The following is a 15,625-nucleotide window of genomic DNA, read 5'->3' on the forward strand; positions in this document are numbered from 1 at the left end:
GGTGCCCTGCAGATGGTCCGGTAAATACTTGTCCTCCATCACTGCCAGCGAGAAGTGGCTCTGAAGTGACGCTGGGGAAAGTGTGAGCCACTCCTGAAAGGTTGGTGTGGGTACCTAGGAGTGCGGGTCGTAAGGGCAGTACCCAGGACTGTAGTGACATATTGCTGACAAACCATAGGTTGAGCTATGGGTCGCAACAAAGCACTGGGGCCATGGGTCACGACGAGGGTGCGACAGGAGGGGGTCCGCTGGAGGAACCGGACGGCCAGACCAGCAACCCCTCTTTGAAAGGGATCATGAAGGCGATCAGGGATTTGAAGGGCACCCTGGAACCGAAGCTTGACTCAGTCACTGAGGATGTGAATTTTCTGCGCGCAGACCTGCGTAAAATTTCGGAGAAGGTGTCCGCGTCGGAGGCAGGAATTGGGGGCCTACAGTCCAAAACTAAGCATCTCGAAGACCAGGTTGCCATTCTCACCAAGAATCAGTCAGACATCTACGCCCGGCTCGAAGACCAGGAAGGAGGAGCCCGGCGTAACAACATTTGCGTCGTAGGAGTGCCGGAGGGTATGGAGGGACAGTCCATGGACCTTTTCTTAGAAGATTTGATTTTAAATCACCTGAAGCCCAAACGTTTGTCAAACTATTTCTCAGCAGTACGTGTGCACAGGGCCCTGGGGGGCAGGCCTCGCCCTGGTGCGCTCCCGCGCATGATTATAGTCCGTATCCTGAACTTCAGGGATAGGTATGCTATTTTACACGCGGCACGTATGCATGGCGACCTCTGGCAGGAGAATGTCACCATTCCTTTTTTCGCGGACTTCACGCTTCACGTCCAGTGTCAGCAGCGGTTCTTTGACGCAGTCAAGAGAGCTCTTCGGGTCCAGACTGTAAAGTACATGATGCTTTTTCCAGCCAGACTCAAAATTATGGTCGAAGGGAAAACGTATATTTTCGACTCACCAGCAGAAGCCAGCGACTGGCTGGAGGGATGGCGCACTGTTTGTCGCAAAGGAGGGAGCAACTGATCTGCGGCAGAGGATGGCTGCGGAGGGACCGGACAGGCGACGGAGCGGACATCCGGTGGCCATTCGCAGCGGCAGTGGACAGATAAGTGACTTGTGGGGCACACCTTAAACCACTGGGACTATTCTATTCCCCAATGTTGATGGGGAGGGGCATACATTGGGGTCTGGAGGAGCTGCTGTGAGAAAGGGGCCCACTCAAATCTTTGACCAGTGCGGCTTAACACAATTCTCACTGACAATTCTCACAATGACACACTCGCTCTTTCCTTCTCCATATACGTTGAGAGACTGCCCCTGTGGATTGTTGCATAGGGAGGCCTCACTGCCACTTTGTATGGGCTTGACATGATTTGTCAGCAGACGGATAGTACTTCCTGCTGGAGGCTAGCTCACGGCTCTCCACGAATGTTTCTTTCTACACTGTTTGGGCGACAGGCACTCTGCATGTTTGGGAGGTAGGAGGTTGGGGACTCACCCAGCAGGGTTGCAGGGAGGGGGGAGTTGGGTTGTTTATTTGATTTGTTGGGGGGAGGTAGACCATGTTCAAGATTTTGAGTTCAGAAGATACAGGAGGGTGGCACAAACAGAACTTTGGGGGTGAGGAGACACTCTAACATTATTCACCCCGCAGCACATTAAGAGGCATTCCCCAGACGTTGTTCTGATCCAGGAATCGCACTTGCGAGGGAGTAAATGCAAGGCATTAGATCGTTTTGGGTATAGGATAGTGGCCCATTCTGGATTCTCGTCTGGGGCCCGGGGGTGGGGATCCTGACACGTAATGCGTTACCCCTAGCCATCACAGGCACCTCGACAGAATATGCCGGCTGCTTTGTTGCGGCAGCGGGTAAATGGGAGGAGCGACTAATAATATTGTGCTCTTGCTATATACCCCCTGGTCTTCATGCAGTGATTTTCCCGAAGCTTAGCTGATTCCTCACTGATCTTCCCCTAGGCACTCTCCTGATGGGTGGGGACATGAACGCAGTCATGAACCCGGAGATAGACTGGTCTGGCTCCCATGCGGGCCGACAAGGAGTACGCGGCCTGGTGGACTTTGTCATGGCCATTGGCATGGTGGATTTGTGGCGGGCACATAATCCTCTCATGAGGCACTACACATACTATTCAGCACGCCACGGTTCTTTCTCTAGAATAGACCACTTTTACACATGCAACAACAGAGTGGGGGCCTTCCTTAACCCTACACACATGGCGAGGGGTATATCGGACCACTCTCCGGTCTGTGTCACTCTTAAAGGCTGAAAATTGAACAACAGAGCACAGCACAAAAAGGTTCCAACTGACTAACATAAGCCAGTAATGTGTTTAATTCCAAACTCAGCAATAGATGAAATAGTCAAATTTGAGTAATCTTGATCATCAGTGGATCAGTTTCCAAAATGCTGACACGTAGGTGTAGCACATACACAGCCAACATGTGTTTCGTCGTTAAACAACTTTCTCAAGGCTGTTGACAAAACAGTATGACAAGTTTTTTGATACCTATACCAGAGGCAATTCTTACTACAATCTACCAAAGTCAAACCTAAGACTATATTGAGAAATGATATTTTGACGAGTGGTGAACGACATGCCCTACGGGAATTTAATCAACTTCCCGATCTGATTTTGAAAGAAACTGATAAAGGTGGAAACTTAGTACTCATGAACACCAAAGACTACCATGCTGAGATTGACTGTCAGCTGTCGGATACTAATGCCTATGCAGCTTTGACCTCGAATCCGATGAAGTCTATAACTTCTTTATTGGAGAGCAATCTCAAGAAATAGAGGGAACTCGGTCTCATCAATGATCAGGAGTTCAAATATTTATATACTCCTGATCCAGTGGCACCATGTATGTACATACTACCGAAAATTCGCAAGCCAGGAGGTTTTCCCCCTGGTAGGCCAATAATTTTGGGTATCGGTTCCCCCACTGAACACATTTCTGAGTATATAGATCAATTTCTTCAACCTTTTGTTAGAAACTTACCATCTTTCATCTTAGACACTAAGGACTTACTTAATCAACTAAGTGATTCCAACTGGACTGAAGACTGCTGCTTTGTAACACTTGACATTAGCTCCCTCTATACTTCAATTCCTACGGCTGTGGTGTTGGAAGCAGTCAAATACTTCCTGTCAAAAAGAGATGCTTCCCTGTGGGAACATACGACAATGCTTTTGGATATGATTACCCTGAATTTGGAGAACAATGTCTTCTTACATAATGGTAGCTGGTTTAAACAACACCATGGGGTGGCCATGGGATACAAATGTTCTCCTTCATTTGCGAATTTATTCGTAGGCTGGATGGAGAAATTCTTCACCTGGTCCTGATCTGTTGATTAATCATGGTATCTATTGGGGTCGCTATATAGATGACGTGCTGCTAATATGGAATGGCGACACTGATCGATTACATGATTTTTGCTCATTTCTCAATTCAAATACATATAACATCCAGTTTACTTATCAGTTCAATAAGGAAGAGATTACTTTTCTTGACTTGAGACAATACACCAAAGGAGGTTCCATTCTATCTGCCCTACATAGAAAGCCAACTGGGTGTAATGCAGTCTTGCACATGGATACCTCACATCCTAGATCACAAATCAACTTCATACCATTCGGAGAAATCACACGTTTAAGACGCAATTGTAGTGAGGATGAGATTTACATGAAAGAAATGACAGACACTATCAGCAGATTCAAAGTCAGGGGTTATGATAAAAAGATATTAGAGAAAGCTAAAAGAAAGGCACTTGGTTTAAACCGAAAGCAATTGTTAACATACAAACCTAAGTCTAAAAACAGCAATAAACGCAAAGAGATAGTATCCCTGGTAACCCCCTATAACTCCTCTAGCCATATATTATATAAAATTCTCAACAAACATTGGCATGTCTTACGGGTGGACCCAGTTATCAACAAAGTTCTAAGTGCGAAACCCAGCATTATCCATAAACAAGGCCAAACCTTGAGGAACATTCTTAGCTCCAGTTTCTTCAATCCCAAATAAAACAGGAGGGACACACAATGGCTAGGGACTCCACCAGTTGGATTTCATAAATGTGGTTGGTGTTCGGTCTGCCCCCATACTTTGGATAAGATCAAAAGTTTTAGATACAACACACAAACGGAGTATTAGATTATCTCATTCATGAATTACAATACTAAATGTATGGTATATTTTATTGTCTGTGAGTGCAAGAACATCTATGTGGGCAGCACAATTAGACCAGTGAAAGAGAGGATACAGGAGCACATAAGGGCCATTAGAAATGGAAACACAAGTTATCCCATAGCGGTACATTTCAATGCAGTGCATGGCCCGGCTGAATTGTCCTGTGGGAAATTTCATGGGCTTGAGACAATCATGGATAATCCAATAGGACGTGACAAAGTTCACTGCCTATGTAAACTAGAGGCTTCTTGGATCTGCAAATTGAGAACAGTAGAGCATGGACTCAATATTGATAAGGAAATGTATGTATTTCTGAGGCAATGAGTATTCTTTCGTGACTAACCTATACTTTCCTTCGGATCACAAGAGGAAATTAGAACAATCAGATAAGGATTGGATTCACAGATGAACATGTCTCCTAATATGCATTTCAGTATATTATACTTTGTGTGATATAAATGTTGAGTTGCACTGACCATAGGCTGTTTTCTAATCTGACCTTAATGAGCCTCTTTGCTTCCTTGTTAGTATATATGGATTTGACAATACTGTATTCTGTAAGAACAGTTTTATGGTGTGTAGTGCTGTCCTACTGTTAATAATTGTGTTATTGTAAATAACTAGTATATGTATTACAATTTGGTTTTAGAACTGATAATGTTTATCAGTGATTTGTAAAGAACTATCTCTCACTCTCACTTTCTTCACTTGGGGCGGACTCTCTGATCATGCTTTCTTGCACTGCCTATTCTAATTGCTATGTCTCCTGTAGGGTGTGTTGTTAGCATCACATCTTGATTTTTTAAAACCACATTGGTTCTAGAAACGACTATCCATATTTATTTATTTTGTAGCTGAACTATATATCAGTCCATTCTTGCGTCTAAATATTTGTATTCTGGATGCGACCTTCATAGCTGATTTGACTGTGTTGCTTTATATCAACATAACGCAGACTACCTTTTGGTGCCAAGAACTACTGTGTTCGTATCACAAATGTAACTGTTTTTAGGGTTTCTAAGGTCTTGAATACACTAGATTTCTGATACATTAATTGCTTGTAACTAATTTCTACATGTGAGACAGTTAGTGTTTCTTATTAATGTGCTGTCTACTTTCACGCCGTGAAACTACAATGATGGCTAATGTGACTCTGTAACAGGCGTATTACGCAAACACGCTCTGTTATGGTACTGACGCTCTAGAGACGCGTCTTGTTACTTATGTGGTGCTTCTCCATGGCGGCTGCAAGTACTTGTTAGGACGAGAGCTGGAAATTAAGGCACTTCGGGTAAGTCGTCTTGCAATTTAACTTATTTTTATTCGCAGTTGGCTGCCTACATGTTTAAGAGGTAATATTCTCATAGCTTATTGCCGTAATGTCCTAGATTTCAACTGATGTCCACTTTCAAATAGAGGCTTAACATTTTGACTTCTGACTCGTTTACCATGACGGCTTCTGACTCGTTTACCATGATGACTTTTCCAGTTCATCCGTTTTCACTTTAAGTAAGTATATTTGATAGTATGAATTACTTGGAACTCGTTTAGGTTTTTATCGTTTGATCACGACAACAATGAATTCCTTTCTTTTACTTTTGTCAATTCTCATTGTGTATGGAGTACGTATTAGGTGTACTTAAGCAACAGCTTTCTAGTTCTTGTTACAGGCATTTTACTGCCGGTATGCGTTTCTTTCTATTTTCCTGAGACTCCAGCTAATCACTGAGGCTTTATCGCCAATTCTAGTAGCTGGCCTGATGTGTTGGTAGATTAACTACGGGTTGTTGTTTTAGAAACTAGAGGATCCCCTACTATTGTGTCAATACATTTTGATGCGTAGCAATCACTTGTTTTAAGAGGGGTATATAGGAGACACATCCCTCACTGTTTATATGTTTCTTCCCTTCTAGTGACCACTTCGGTTTTATGTGACTTTCAGATTTGTATTAAAATTGCCACACACCTTTGATCTTTTACATTGGAGAAGACTTGGTTGCTTTTTGCTGATATTTCTACATACAGATATCAATTTATAGTAATTGTAGAACAAAAAAAGTTTCCTTTCTTTTCAGATCAAAAGACCAAACGTTAGGTTCCGACCCGAGTGGCCAGAGCGCACTAAAGTGGTGCTACAGTGCTGGAGGGCGGCCAACAAATTACTAGGGTGGGAAAGGTAATTAACTGGTGGAACCCCGGTGTGAGTGGGGGATCCTTTGCATGAAGTAGCAGCCTTAACGGGTTTCAAAGGGAGGAAACTAATAGGCATTGAGTACTTGGGAGACGTATGGAAAGGAGACTCTCCCCTCGCTTTTGAGGTACTCCAGCGGGAATACAATTTACACCAGACTCAGAGATATCAGCACCTGAGGCTCATACACACGATGTGCACCCACATACTTGGTGGTACTTCTGTCCCAGTATATTCCAACTTGGAAGACCGGGTGTTATTAGACCCAATTGTCGAGAAACCGACCACCACGATCTATCGAAAATTGATAAATAATGTGCCAGACCCCCTACTGGCCCTCTGGGAAACATGGGCTAAAGACTTGGGTTCTATAGACGATGAGGAGTGGCAGGAGGCAATCGAGAGCCCAAGAGAAATTGCAATTTGCTCCCGATTTAGGTTGATACAACTAAAGATATTACATCAAACATATTCCCCCCGTACTCACCTATACACATGGGGCATGAGCCCTACGACATTGTGCGTCACAGGATACCAGGAGGAGGGAACCTTCCTACATACTTTTTTGGGAATGTCCAGAAATTGATAGGTACTGGCAAAAAGTCACGGGTACCATGTCTAGAGTAGTGGGAGTGACAGTTCCCCTGGATGCGAAGTGGCTGCTACTCATGATTAAGGGTGACTCTGACTGGCCCAGGTATGAGGGAAAATGATTGGCTCTAGCAGCAGGGATTACGAAGCGTATCATTGCCAGAGGGTGGGGGGGGCGCCTCTGCCTCCGACGCTGGAGGAGTGGAGACGAGACCTTGATTGGTGTCAGCGCGCTGAGGAAATGGTCTACAAAAGTAGGGGGTGCGTTAAGAAATGGGAAAGAATATGGGCGCCCTGGTGAAAATACAGAGGGATGAACATGGGAAACTGACTCTCATTGGGGGTATTCTTTGCCTTCTATACTCACGTGAATGTATCATTGTCATGAAACTGTGTCCGCCTCACTGTGTATCATTGAAACTGCCTTTTATATTTGATGTTCTCTTGAGCAATGTTAATAAAAAGATCAATACAAAAATTAAATAAATAAAAAAAGAGAATAGGCTATGGGCTATTCCAACGTTGTCAGTACCCCCATTAAGAAATGGTCCCCCTTGGCCCTCTAAATGAATGCCTTCGTATTAAACCATTCTATGAGGGCATGTAATGGGCGAACTAAGTCACATAGACAGGCCTCCCACACATCTAACAGGATAGATGGTCATCACTGATCGACCATGTTCTTGTGGATACAAGGTTATGGCCTTCAGTTTTGGATCTGGAAGTACTGTCTAGACATGACAGTGATCATAACACTCTATCCTTCAACTGAAATCTTCCCACTAGAAGTGTCTGTGAAGCTTGCTCAAATAGGCTAGATGACAGACTGAGGCTATCTACCTCTAAACAAAGAAGTTATTGGTCCACATTTCAGCAGGCCCCAGACCAAATTGAGGCATTATATAAGGTGGTGGGTCAGCCCTTAATAACACTACACAAGGCTATCTCCCCTGATGGCAAAGTCATCTACCATGAGTGGGAAGCAGAAATTCATAAACCACTAGCTGGTGAATTCAAAGATGCAATTCACACAGAAGCACGGTCCGGGGCGCCAGGAAAAACATACCCTCAAAGGTTTAATAAATATTGCAGAGCCGCAAAACTAACTTTAATTGAGGCCTTGAAAAGTAAGGACACCTGTATAATTAAATCTGTAAGAGGTACTTATAACAATGCCATCTGGTCTGCAAAGATGGAATGGAATAAAGCAAAATGGGATTCTATGCTCCTTGCCGTTAAGAATAAAGAATCCAAGGTGTTTTAGGATATAGTCATTTTTAGGAATCGTGATGGCAAAACCAATATAGATCACAACATTGAAATCGATCTGTGGAATAACCATTATCAATCCCTATATAGAGCACCGGATGGGCCGGAGGCATATCCATTTGGATTTAATGTTAAGGGCATGCTAAGCAGTCATCTGCCCCCCTACGGACTGGAGAGCTACGCCTCAATAACTTTGACGGAAGTACTCTGGGCTATTGGCAAAATTGCCCCCACACGAAGCCCTGGGTATTGATAGAATTCCTGGGTACCTTTATCTCTCTGCACCTGAAGTTTGGGGCCCCTACATGTGGGCGATTGTTAATGCTATAATGAAAGGAATGCCTTTCCCCAGTTCTTGGACTGGGGCGGAGATTATACACATCTACAAACAAGTCTCCCCAATGCTGCCTGCCAACTATATATCCATTAGTTTAATCAACACTGACATCAGGTTTTATAGGGTTCAAAGCAACTTATATATTTCAGGATTGCTTCGGTGAGGTTCAACCAGCCTTAGCGAAGAAGCTGCATATACCTTTTGGGAATGGGACACTTCCCCTGCGCACATTCACAAGCCACTTCAGGAGTGAGGGCAGTGGTCTATTGCCGACTTGCCCTACTTGTGGCAAACTCTGAGAAAGAAAACTGGACACTGTTTCTGCTTCTTGTGCTAGATATTCAACACTCTCACTACAACTGCATTTATGTGTAAGTAGCTAAGGGATATTAGTTTTCTGTGTATATGGATGTCCTTATTCAAAATACTAATACTCTGGGTTGGTTTGCTATATGGTCTACTATGCAAAGTCCTATCTTTTACACAGAGTTCCAGATCCAAAAACATCAATTATATCTTATCATAGTCCAATAATAATTTCGTATTTGAAGTGAAAATGTATGATAGTCCTGTAATTCACTATCAGTACCACTCCATATTATGCAAATATAATTAATGTACCTATACCATGTAACTACATGGTTATAACCTTCATACAAATTCTCATTTCAGGCTCCCTCTGATACTAATCCATAAATAGGTTTGTTATAAGAGGGAGCAAACCTCTCTCCTATTGCTGTCTCTCATATTTGCTAATACAGGTCCCCTTGATACATAAAAAAGTTACGTAACTCATGATTTATGTTGTTGATTTTATCGTATAGTGTAACAATATTGATTTTCCTTCTCTCTCATTTTAGTTTTGTTCGGTCTTCTAGATTTTACTCATGGGGCTCTGGTGTTGATCTGCAGCTGAAGTCTCCATAGATTAAGTCATTGAGTGCATGCTGTTCAGCAGAATTAACATACAATTTATTTTTGATACATGTTTAAGGAATTTGTTGCTTTAAAATGCCTGAAAGGTTAATTTCAGTAAGTCACCTCACGTCATGTATTTTAGCTTGTCAACTTTTCTTAATTTCTCCCTTTTGAATTGTTTCTTCTTTTTTAATTAAACTCTCTGAAGACAAGAACACATTCTCTTCTGGTCTATACTTACTGTAGGCAATTAAATATATAGGCTGGTTATATTTTGTTGAAAAAGACTCAAGTATACTTATATACACTATTGACACAAACTGTGGTTTCTGGAACAGATTACAATAGTACCAGTGAATTATATTTGTTGTTGTACAATTTGAAAAATAACATGGTGCAACTAAGCTGTCAATTTATTTTTGAAGCCCGAAAGAAGTGGTGTTCCTACTGCGAAACATGTGTTGGCTGTTCAGTTATTTTCTTACTCTACGATATATGAACCTCATGAATTGTATTTTTTTAAAGTCTGTATTGATTTGTAATTTTGAGAATTGTTTTAAAGCTATTCTTTTAGTGTATACCAATGTATTGTATTCTGTATACAATATGGCTCACGTTGTGAAAATAGACTAAAAAATGTATTTCAGATATTTTGGATTTAATTGTTGACTATGACTCCCCACACTTCATTAATATGGCATAAGGCTAGTTTTGCACTGCTTTTGTTGGGCATCTTTTCAAATCCTGTTACACCTCTTTTAGAAGTCTGGTTGCAGCACCGCTAAGACGACCCAGATGTCCATGCTACTGTTTTCCTCCTTCAATATTCTGCTGGGCTGTCAGGGGTCTTCTCGGGTGGTCAGCTGCATGCCAGATCATCTTCCCTGGGGACAAACAGAGCGGGGGAGGGGAATCTCCTGCACCGTAGAGTGCCCCACCCTAGAGCTAACCAGAAAGGCCAACAGTAATTCCCAAGAGATTCCAAGCAATCAGCTTGCCAGTGGCTTACTGCTCTTAACCTCGTCGCTCAAGGCCCCGACAAGGTCCTCTAGTCGGGCCTTGCTTATCCCCCAATCATTACCAGGCAGATTTATATAGGGTGGCATGGACTGGCCCCGACACCTCAGCAGCGTTCAAAATTGCTGTACACAGCACTGCTTCATCTTCACTGGCCACCTCAATCCTGGGTGAGCTCCGCCTAGGCCAGTCTGCTCCTTGCATTTTCATGTGCCCAGAGTATCGGCACCTCATCGGCCTCAAGAATTTCCAGGTAGCCCGAGTGCCATTTTTCCGTCCCGGCCAGGGACAAATTCGCCACAGTCAGTCCTCTGTTTCGCCCTAAAGCAGGTGCTTCACCAGTACCTTCAAGCACCTTGGGTATCTTTTATGCTGGGGGTCCAACAGGGACATATGGAATGGTCTTTTATTGCAGGATGGTATAAGATTAATGTGGGGTTGGTGCCTCAGAAGCCCACAGCTAATATGAGCTGCTAAACATCTTATAAGGCCATGCCCCCTGCATCCCCATAGTAAAGTGTTGAGTGAGACCCTGATGATACTAGGTACAGCTCACTAAACAAAAAGGTTTATTTAGACCGATGAACAAAAGGACATTCACCTGTTTCAGTGGAAAAAGTACCTACTTTTCTGCCGACCATCACAGGAATATAAATATATATACGAGAAGTGTTATTGGTCAGTCTATTTCTTTTAATTTGACACTTTAAAAAAACAGCATTATAATAAATATCTCACAAAGAAAAAAGTATTTGCTATAGCTGTTAAATGGCCTCAAAAGAACGTACAACAAATATGATTAGCTATTTAAGTGCCTAAAAATGAGCACTGTAAGCAAGCTGAAGTTGAGAAAAATCGAACAGAATGTAGGAAGGTCATCCATTGAGAACATGATGATAGGAAATGGAAATGCTAACTGGACTGTGCTGTATCAAACAGCAGTCAAAATGAAATATATGCCCTGGCAAAAAAAAGAAAAGCAATCCTCATGTCACACCAACAATGACTTAAAAAGATGAATGGCCATCATCCTCAACCTTTCTGCTGTGGTCATTATCATACCTTTACTTTAATAGAAGCATCATAGACACATGAGACCTAATAGGGCCAGAAAGTATTGTAACAGCTGTTTTATGAGGAGGGGTGTATCTCAAGAAAAACTACGGCAATACAATAAAAATAGCGAACGCCATAAAGGAAAATTATTGCTGCAAATAGATGATAAAAGGTACTAAATAAGCACCAGAAATTGATGTATTTAGCAAATGCTTACACAAGATTAAAAATAAAAGGAGCACACCACAGAGAATTAGAACAGCAGCCGTACTACACAAAAAACAAATCCCCACATGTTTGAACAATACATAGGAATGATAGCAAAATTGAGCGTTGAACTCCAGAATGCACCTACACTGCCAAATTCCAGTTCTGCTTCCACAAACTAGTAGTTAAGAGAAGGAAACATGGGACCCTTTCAACTGCAGTGATGCACCTCTTATTCCGAGGTGGAATGTGTGTATCTCCTGTGCCTCTGTAAACATTAGTTGTGTCAGGTCCTACATACTATGATCCTCCATTATAGTGGCTAACATGGGGTTCCGAAGCCCAAATCACAATGTATGTAAGGCAACATAGTGAGGTTTGGGAGGGACCCTACAGTGAGGCAAAGAACTGAGACAAGAGCAACACAGCTGGGGGGTGAGATAATAGGTCTGTCAAAAGGTAGCTTAGACATCAAAATGCGTCTGCAATATCAGTAATTTAGTTTTTTTCATTCAAAACCCATTCTTATATATTTTGACAAATGAAACTGCCAGAAGTAAAGGAGACAACACAACTAAATTGATTAAAAAGGTAATAAAGTGGCAAGAAGCTTTGGAGGTAATGCACTCTACATAAAACTACTAAAACAAGCACTGGAGTTTAATTTCACATTAGTTTCACCCTAGAAAATAATAGCTGGAATGCAAAAACATATGTAGAGCCGTAATACCCACTTACTGGGTCTCGGTGGCGGGGGAACCGCCCAAGTCTACCATACCCTCCTTATATAAAAAAAAGGAGACACAGGAGCCTTCGTCTGCAGGAGGAACAAAGTTTTATTGGTATAGCCCGGGCTATGGAACAGAGTCCCAAGCTCGTCGGTGACAAGACAGAGGAGGCTGCTGCTTTACTCCGCAGCTTACAGGCCTTATATACATATTTCCCCACCCTAAGGAACCAGTTCGGGTGGGGCTGTAGTTGCGCCATTCTTCGTTCAGACAGGACTGGTGCTGCAATCGATTAGGACAGATCTTGCCAAACGGGATATGTACGTGAAAGAATCAACCAGATCTTGACAAACAGGATATGTGAAAGAAACAAGTTCTGGGACAGCGTCGTGACCAAGTCTTGCGAAACAGGATGGGTGCGTGCAGGAGTCCAGTCCGATGGCGGTGAGAGGCCAAATCTCTGTTCCCTTTTTTGCAATTGGCTTAACCGCAAGAAGCAGGAAGGGCAGGGCGGACGTGACAGTTAGAACTTTGGCAAGCATCAGTAGAAACGACCAGCAGGGTCATGCAGAGGTGTTTGACACGATATGGCAACGCTAAAATAATGGAGTCTGACACAAAATGGATGCTGACAAGAAGGACACTTTTCTTCAGACCCTCCTTTTACCATTGAGTGGCAAAACCATTAGAAAATGTCTATATTCATGAGATCATCTGTTTCTTGTTGGAGCATCATCTTCATATTGGTGTCGTGAATGTTTGAGGGTGGAAGCTTAAGAGCCTGGACACACCTTGCACAGAGCATTGGCAGGCACTGAACACACAAACAACAGGAGACTAGGACAGCCACTCCCAAGGTAAGGAAGACGAGGACCCTCCATCCAAAAATCTATTTTATAAGAGGGTCAAAAAAGGGGACTTAGTTTAAGGACTAAAACACCTCCAATCCCAGCTGGACACTACAAATAACCATCAGAAGGTGCACAGTCCGTTTAAAGAAGAATAGCTAACCAATAGTTACTGTGGAGGAATGCATGAAATCCTACAGGTAATTGAGACACCACCTCGCAGGAGGTAAGAGTCCATCAGCCCACCCTTGTTGGCGGAGCATCGTCATTTGGAACTCTAAGGAATCACTGTCTGAGCCCAGGGTCGCAGATCACCAGAGACTCAGCCTGGTGCACAGGCCAGTGATACCCAGAAAGAAAATAAACTCCTGCCAGGGTGTGTACCCAAGAATCGAGGACTCAAGTGATGTGCAGTGCTTATATGTGGTGTGAAATTAAAAATGAATACTTGGTCAAAAAATGTGTTTAATATGGATTAACCAAGTTTCATGTCTAAAAGAACCTATAGTCTTATTTAAAATTCTACAGACTAATTCTTGGTTCAATTATAGTGTGGTCGACATGTTTCAGCCGGAGTGGTCACTTGACCCGGCTTTCTTCAGGACCGAAAAACACAACAAAAATGCTACTGCTAAACTAATTAGTTTAGCAGTAGCATTTTTGTTGTGTTTTTTTGTGAATTTTAAATAAGACTATAGGTTCTTTTAGACATGAAACTTCGTTAATCCATATTAAACACATTTTTTGACCAAGTATTCATTTTTAATTTCACATCACATATAAGCACTGCACATCACTTGAGTCCTCGAGTCTTGGGTACACACCCTGGCAGGAGTTTATTTTCTTTCTGGGTATCACTGGCCTGCGCACCAGGCTGAGTCTCTGGTGATCTGCGACCCTGGGCTCAGACAGTGATTCCTTAGAGTTCCAAATGACGATGCTCCGCCAACAAGGGTGGGCTGATGGACTCTTACCTCCTGCGCGGTGGTGTCTCAATTACCTGTAGGATTTCATGCATTCCTCCACAGTAACTATTGGTTAGCTATTCTTCTTTAAACGGACTGTGCACCTTCTGATGGTTATTTGTGAGGACCCTCCATCCCCATTGGGAAAGGAAGCCCCAGATCCAGCCTGTGAGGGACCAGTTGCCTTTATCTTGATGAATTTCAGAGGAAAGGTGATGCAGACGTTGGATGGCATCATATACTGTAGGTGCGTTATCTGGAATATACACACAGCAGCTGGAGCCAATCAATTTACACACACCACCACGATCAGTGAGGATGATGTCAAGGACCATACGATTTTGAAGTGTTACAAGGCGGTTCGCCTGTAGCTCTGCAGTGACGTTGGAGAGGGCACCAGCTGTTTCTGTGATAGTGGCCTCAAGGACCCTGGTCAGTCCTCGTATAGCCCGACTGTTTGCCATAAGGCCCCAAAATGGGAGGAAACCCTTAAAGAAATCCCCGGCTTCCTGGCCTACTGTATCCTCAGCCGATATGACACCCCTACGTGAGTGGCGCAAAGCACCCTTCATCAACAGGTGGTAATCTCCATGGGTAGAATACGTTGGTGGAAGGAGGATAGCCAGATAGCATGTACCAGACCAGTTACGGGGGAGCCAAGTGTAGGCTGCTGTGCCACAGATAAAATAAGTGTTGGGGGACGCCACCAACTTCGGAGTAGAGTTTAAATTTTTAATGATGTCACAGATACTAGTACCAACTTTCTTAGTTCCCAAGCCATGGATGCAGACACGGCCCCGCACATGTATAACATTCAGAGTGTTTCGTACATCAGGTAGTAGCCTTCTGGCGCGAAATTTGGTAAATGTTTGTCGAGAAGATGAGCTAAATACCACCATCTCACTGAGTTCATCCGGGCAAAAAGGGGTATTGGTATTGCCAGACCTGTTCCGCCAGAAGTCATCTCGAAATGTTTCAAGTGCAGAATTGGCAGTACCATTGACAGTATAGGCCTCCTGTATCAACATCCACCATGCAAGACAGGACCCAGAGATGGAAAAAGGATAAAGAAAGAATGGGACAGGTTGTGTCATAGCATGCGGCATCAGTCCACATACCCAACAGTGGGAAGTATTTATGATCAGCTGATGATGATGTAACATTTGGACGAAGGTGTTATTGAAAAATTCTGCACGGCGGGGTATTTTGTGGGCGGGTAACGAGAAATACTGATGCTCCCCAGGAGTCGGGCTAGGAGTTGGTGGGGTAACAGGATA

This window comes from Triturus cristatus, chromosome 11 (assembly GCF_964204655.1).
Source record: "Triturus cristatus chromosome 11, aTriCri1.1, whole genome shotgun sequence".
Taxonomy (NCBI): Eukaryota; Metazoa; Chordata; class Amphibia; order Caudata; family Salamandridae; genus Triturus; species Triturus cristatus.